The sequence below is a fragment of the Talpa occidentalis genome, unplaced genomic scaffold, assembly GCF_014898055.3.
Source record: "Talpa occidentalis isolate TD23 unplaced genomic scaffold, MPIMG_talOcc4v2.1, whole genome shotgun sequence".
Lineage (NCBI taxonomy): Eukaryota > Metazoa > Chordata > Mammalia > Eulipotyphla > Talpidae > Talpa > Talpa occidentalis.
The window spans coordinates 60,095,219-60,102,134 of NW_026555331.1; the positions used below are offsets into that span (position 1 = coordinate 60,095,219).

Sequence of the window (6,916 nt, forward strand, 5' to 3'; positions counted from 1 at the left end):
TCCTTCACTTATTTCATCATCTTTCTCTTTCTCCAATCTTCATTTACCTTGTTAGAAAATACTTACTATGCACTCCTGGAACATGGGTGCAAATCTCACTGGTTTTGCAGCCTGTGCCTTGCACTAGTGCACACAAAATCTACTCAAACTTTGTATACAGACAGGAACATTTTCAAAGTTAATTTAATTAGAAAAGAGAGAACTGAAAGCATCCCAAACCATTTACCCAACCTCTTCAAGTATGTCTGAATCATAAATAATTTAAGTGTTTTTGATCTGGAGTTAAGAAATATTTAAGACTTACAAGATCTTAAAAGTCAAGACTTTAAATGTGTGGCTTTGCCAAACATAGATCACCATCAATTTAATGGGTGATGGAACAGCTAAACATGTTTTATCAATATCTGTTTGCTATAACAAAAAAAAAAATCTGTCTACTCAATTAGTACAGAGTCAGAAAATGAAAGTGATGCCGCTAATGCATTTGTTGGAGTAATCCCCACAATCTGGGTTTGCCTAAATCAAATAGTGCAGCTGTAATTGACTTTAGCCCATTTTTAAATGCATGTGTTGTGATCAATCTAAACCATTTTGAGTGTTATTTCAGGAGAGAAAATAATTTTGAACATTATGGAATGATTTTCATTTGCATCAGAAAGAATATCCCAAACCCAAACCATGTAGCACCCTTAAAGCTCTTTTAAATGTCTATTTCCAATTAGGAAATCAATAATAAAAACATGTAAGTAGTTAAGTAGCTCCTGGTTCTGAAACTTGCCTTTAATTTACTTAGAAGCCCTGTGTGACATGAGAAGGCTCTAGTGATTTATTTTGTCGAACTTTTCTGAAATTGCTTCTTTCATTAAAACCACCTCACAAATTTAATAAGCAAAATGCATAAAAATCACGATCAATAACAATTGGTCAGAATAAATTTATTGTGCTGGTAATTTACTATTTTATTCCTATACAGAGTAGCTTAGTTTTTAAAATATTTCATGTTTCTTCATACATGACAGAAAGAAGACTGGCAGTTACCAAGGGATGGGGTATGTATAAAAAAGGAGATATTATTTTATAGGTATTGAGTTCCAGTTTGGGATGATAAAAAAAAAAGTTCCGGAGATGGTGGGCTAACAATATGAATGTACTTAATACTGTAGAATTGTACACTTAAAATAGGTTACAATGGTAAATTTTTCAGTATTATATGCCAATGTAACATCAATAAAAAAAAAGAGTACAATATTTGAAAATGGTAAATATTACACTTTTTGCCTCCTTATTAAAAAATTAAGCACAAATGCTAAAATGTCACTCAGAACAAATGCACAGTTTAGTGAATTGTTATAAGGCAAACATATAACCATCCCCCTGGTCAAGGAAAAGAACTTCCCCAGTATTATCAAAAGCACCTTTACATGTCTCACTTCAATCACATTCTCCTCTGTCCCTCCAGACCTTAAAAACATGCCTTAGCTAGCTAGTTCTTGAAGCAATAATAATTCCTATTAAAGGAAGTTGAGTTGGGTGTCCTTTAAGTCTATGAAAAGTTAAGAATATATACTGTAATATATATTCTCCTAAAGCAACCACCAAAATTCAACAGAATATAACAAAATTATTTTATCATGAATAACTTGAGTTAATTCCAGAAATGCAAGGATGGCTTGCCATTTGAAAATCCATTTTTGTAATTCACCTCATGTATATAAAAACACCAAATAATCATCTTAGTAATTGCAGAAAAAATATTTGCTTTAATTCAAATTCATTTCTAATAACTTATAATAAAATATGAATAGAGACTTCTTTAACCAGATGAAGCCTATACACAAAAACTCTACCGTAAATGTTATTGTTAATATTGAAATTCTGAGTTTTGCTCCTAAGATCAGGACCAAGGCAAGAAAACCTGGTATCACAACTTTTGCTCAATATTGTGCCATAGTTTTAACTTGTGTAATCATGGGGTGGGGAGTATTCTAATTAAGCCTAGGTCATTTGTTTGAAAATGTTGGATTGATTGACACCATCTCTGCCCCTTCTGTCTCAATAAACTGTCCCAAATAAACTGTCCCAATATGGGGTGCAGGGTTGTTACCAACCCTCAGACAGAGATGGCCCCCTGTGTCTTTCTTAATCACTGAGGAGAGAAGGGGACAGGGTATTGCTGTTCTTTCCAGTCAGTGAATGTGTGCTCTTTTGTAGGGAACTGACAGGGAGTTATGTCAGGTTGTCAAGTCAGGCTGCTTATTTTTCACCTGCAAGTCTCAAAATGGTCATCAGAGATCAGATGGAGTCTGTTTGATACAAATTAGTTTCCACAAGAGGAAGGAGCAGCCATGGGAGGTTCTGTGAAAAACCAGGCCAGGCAGAGGAGATGCCCAGTGTCAAGGCCCTAAAACAGAAATTTAAAATAAAATAAATTAAATAATAAAATTAAATTAAAAATTTTTTAAAAGCCAGGAAATGGTCTATGCAAGTTGAGCTTGGTGAGCTAGGAGAGCATGAAAGTCAAAGAGGAGGAACATGCATTCACTCAGGCATATAGGGGAGCTTGATTTTATTATAATGGCGGTGTAACGTCATTGGGGGGATAAGCAGAAAAGGACATGCTAGACTGTCTCCATCTTTTCATCTAGTCTGCTTTTCACTGTGTGTTGGTCTCCTTTTTCCTATTAAAGATAGGCTTTCTCTCATGGTGGAGGAATGTGACTACACAAAAACATAAATCCCAGTGTACAAAAAGCATTGAGACCCCTCATGTAGGGTTTGTAATGTTCAGGATTTTGCGGCCTTGAATGCAGCAGGTGCTTGGGGGCCTGAGCTCAGGGCAAATGTGCCTGATGGTGGACACCTGGAGATTGGTGTGCCCATGCATAAGAGGACATATCTGAGTCTGGAGCTGGGCTATAAGGGTGTCATTACACAGAGTAGGCCTCAGTGGAATGGCTACGAGAGGACAAGTGACAATAGAAAGGGAGGACCATGAGATAATGCCAGAGAGAGCCCAAATAGAAAGAATGCAGATCCTGCCCCCCTTCCTGCTCTATGCCTGGTTGCACCACAACTGACAAGGTAGAAGCTTTAGTGTTGGTTGGATGGTCATGACTCTTCAAGCTGGTGGGTTTGTGACCTTGGTAGACCACTTACTATTCTAAATCTCAGTGCCTTCATTTTCTATACAAAGAAATAATAAAGGCACCCTTTGTATAGGATTTGCAGGAATGAGATCTTGCATGAAAGCTTTGCATAAGGACTGGCATTGAGGAAGCACTTTCAAAAATTAGCTTCAGTATCCCAAGAAATGATATCTTAAACCTCCAGAAAATCCACAAAAATTACTTATTTAGAATTTAATTGGCCTCTGAATAAGGCATGACTTTATAACACAGTGATAGCAGCAAGACAATAAAAAAAAAATCACCAAAAAAAAAATACAGAAATCCCACATGTGATTCTAACAAAATTTAAGACATCTCTGCAGGACTGATACGTTCAGTTGTTTAAGTTTTACATGGTGTGATACCAGGGTCAATAGCACATTTTTATATATTGATCACAAAAGTAGAGAGGGGATAAACTGCATTTGTGAATCAGTGTTGCCTCAATAAAAATAATAATAATACAGTTTCAGCTCTTGGATCCTCCTGGTTCTACAGATAGCTGCTTCTTCTCCATCAGGGCCAGTGAGCCCCTCAGACACCATGGTGAAGCTTGCAGTGAGTGGATTTGGCAAGATTGGGGGCCTGGTCACCAGGGCGCCTTTTTATTCTGGCAAATTGGATATTGCTGCCATGAATGATCCCTTCATTAACCTCAGCTATATGGTCTATATGTTCCAGTATAATTCCATCCAGGGCAAGTTCAATGGCAAGTTCAAGGTGAAGAACAAGAATTTGGTCATCAACAGGAAGTCCATCTCCATTTTCCAGAAGTAAGACCCCTCCAATATCAAATGGGACGACACTGGTGCTGAATTGTGGAGTCCACTGGCATCTTCACTGTCCTGTAGAAGGCTGGAGCTCACCTGAAACATGGGACCAAGAGGGTCACCATCTCTGCCCCTTCTGTTGATGTCCCCATGTTTGTGATGGGCCTGAACCACCAGAAATATGACAATTCCCTCAAGATTGTCAGCAATGCTGACAAACTGCATCAACAACTGCTTGGCTCCCCTGGTCAAGGTCATCCATGATAACTTTGGCATGGTGGAGGGATTCATGACCACAGTCCATGCCATCACTGCCACCCAGAAGATTGTGGATGGCCTCTTTGATTAGTTGTGGTGCTAGTCTAGCTTTGGTGAACAGGGTTGAGAGAGGAATCTGAACGAACTGAGGAATAAAGAAATGACACACAAAATAGAGTTTAAGAGAAGCAGGCCCAGGGGACCCAAGGCCTCTCATTCCGTACTCAGGCATCCCAAGTGCCAGGTGCAACTCATTTTTATTGACACAAACAGCCCCCCTCCCCTCCTTGTTAGTTATTAGACAATGAATCATTTTCTTAGTATTTAGCCTTGTCCGGGCACACATTCACCGCCAAGTTTCTGTGTTACCAGGTATATTCTACTCCCTTTCTAATCTTGCCTGTTTCTCAGGCTTGGCTTTGCTGACACAAGAAAAGACATCTTGGTCTGGATACAGGCCAGTCTTCCAGCCCATGTTGACCAGTCTTCCAGTCACGACCTTGACATTCTCCTTGTCTCAGTACCTCATGCCTTAGGGGTCTCCAATATTGTGGCATAGTGGCCAGGAGGTTGTCCAGAATATCATCCCTGCTTCTACTGGTGTGGCCAAGGCTGTGGGCAAGGTCATCCCTGAGCTGAATAGGAAGCTCACTGGCATAGTCTTCATTGTCCCCAGGATGTCAGCTGTGTGTGTGACCTGCCATCTGGAGATAGCTGCCAAATATGCTGACATCAAGAAAGTGGTGAAGCAGGCATCATAGGGCCCCCTCAAGGGCATCCTGGTCTATGCTGAGGACCAGGTTATGTGCTGCGATTTTAACAGTGACACTCACTCTTCTACCTTCAATGCTGGGGCTGGCATTGCCCTCAGTGGCCACCTTGTCAAGCTCATTTCCTGGTAGAAAATTGATTTGGCTCTGGATCTCACAGTCTACCTGGCCTCCAAGGAGTAAGAGCCCCAGACAACCAGCCCCAGTGAGAGCACAAGAGGAAGAGAGGTCCCTCAGCTTTTGGGGAGTCCTTCCCTCACTCATTCACACTGCGCATCTCCCTACCTGTCATGGTTCTATCCCGGAACCCTGGAGAAGGGTGGGAGCCTAGGATCCCTGCTTTGTCATGTACCATCAATAAAGTTTTCTGTACCCAACCAAAAAATAAAAGGAATAATACAATTTTGAAAAAACAAAATAAGCATAGATTTCAAACATTTTTTAAAGTGAAGCAAACATGGCAGTTACAACATACTGATTAAAGGATTGTTAAAAAGATAAATTGAAACAAAAGTTAGAAGTCATTTTCCAGCTGTGAAACTGGCCCAGGTAAAATGCTGAAGAAGTTGCAGTGAGAAAGAGATCAATGTTCCTTGGACAGTGTGCAGTGTAAGTTGCTTTGGTCCTCTCAGAAGAAATTAGGTAGAGTGTATCAAGACCACTAGAATATATATCTTTTTTTTTTAAGATTTATTTATGCATACAAGAACTGGGGTACAGACCAGAGGTGCAGGAGGGGAGAAGATTCACCGGAGACAGAGCGGGGAACAGAACAGGTAGATTGACTGAAGAACACTGCTGAGGGGGGCAGCGGGCGAGTCAGAAGTCTGCTGCGCCATATGGGTAGCTCCCTAGCTAGCCGGGGATCGAACTAGTGCCACAGAGGTTGAAGACAGCTTCACAGCACTGTGCTCAACCCCTGATGCCACCAGGGAGGGCCTAGAATGTATATCTCTAAACATGACAATTTTTCTTCTAAGATTTTCAATTTTACCTCATAGAAATAGTCAAAGTTTTGGAGCAAGATTGATGATGTTAACAATAGGCATCAAAGTGAAAAATTAGAAGCTGCCTAAATGTCCACAAAAGTAGATGGGTTAAGTAAATCATGTTCTCTTTATTTGGAAGAATATTCTTTCCTTTTACATGTAAAGGCACTTTTATTGAAGTATATTTGGCAATTTGATGACATACAAATACAAATATACAAATGTATCATGGAATCATCACAGTTGAGCTAGGTAATATATTCATCCTCTCAGGTTGTTACCATATCCCTTTTTTTTTGACTATGTAATTTGTTTTTTCCCAGTGGTATTATTGAGATATAATTGCCATAGCTTCCTATGTGAGTATAAGGTAAACAGTATAATGATGTGATTTACATATATGGTAAAATGATGACCACAATAAGTTTAGTTAACATCCATCATCTCATATAGATACAAAAAAAATTATTTTCCTTGTCATGAGACAATTTAGGATCTACTGTCTTAACAATGTTAAAATATACCATAGAACAGTTCCAACTAATCACATCCCAGTGTTTATTTATCTTATAATTGCAAATGTGTGCCTTTTGACAGCCTCCACCCAATTTCCCGACCTCTAGTAACCACAAATCTGATCAGTATTGTCTTTCTCTGAGATTTACTGCATTTATCATAATACCCTCAATGTCCACCCATGTCATTGCAAATGGCAGGATTTCCTCCTTTCTTTATGGCTGAATTGTGTCTATAGATACAAGAATTGAGGTTTGGGTGACCTGGTGGCAGGAGAACATCCACTGCATGTCTTCTTGGGTCTCCATAGTCTTTCAGCTCATCTGACTTTGCAGAGGGCAGTGATGTGGTTCTTCCCCTTCTCCTAGATGTGGGGTGTCTCAGAATGTTGCAGCCTCATAGATGTCAACTCAGACCTTCGCTCAGCCCTACTCCCTCCCCACACT

General features: G+C 39.7%; 1 pseudogene; it reads left to right on the top strand.

The window, feature by feature from the left end:
* Window positions 1-3,710: 3,710 nt before the first annotated feature.
* LOC119242024 (glyceraldehyde-3-phosphate dehydrogenase-like) lies at window positions 3,711-5,097 on the top strand (annotated as a pseudogene).
* Window positions 5,098-6,916: the final 1,819 nt, after the last annotated feature.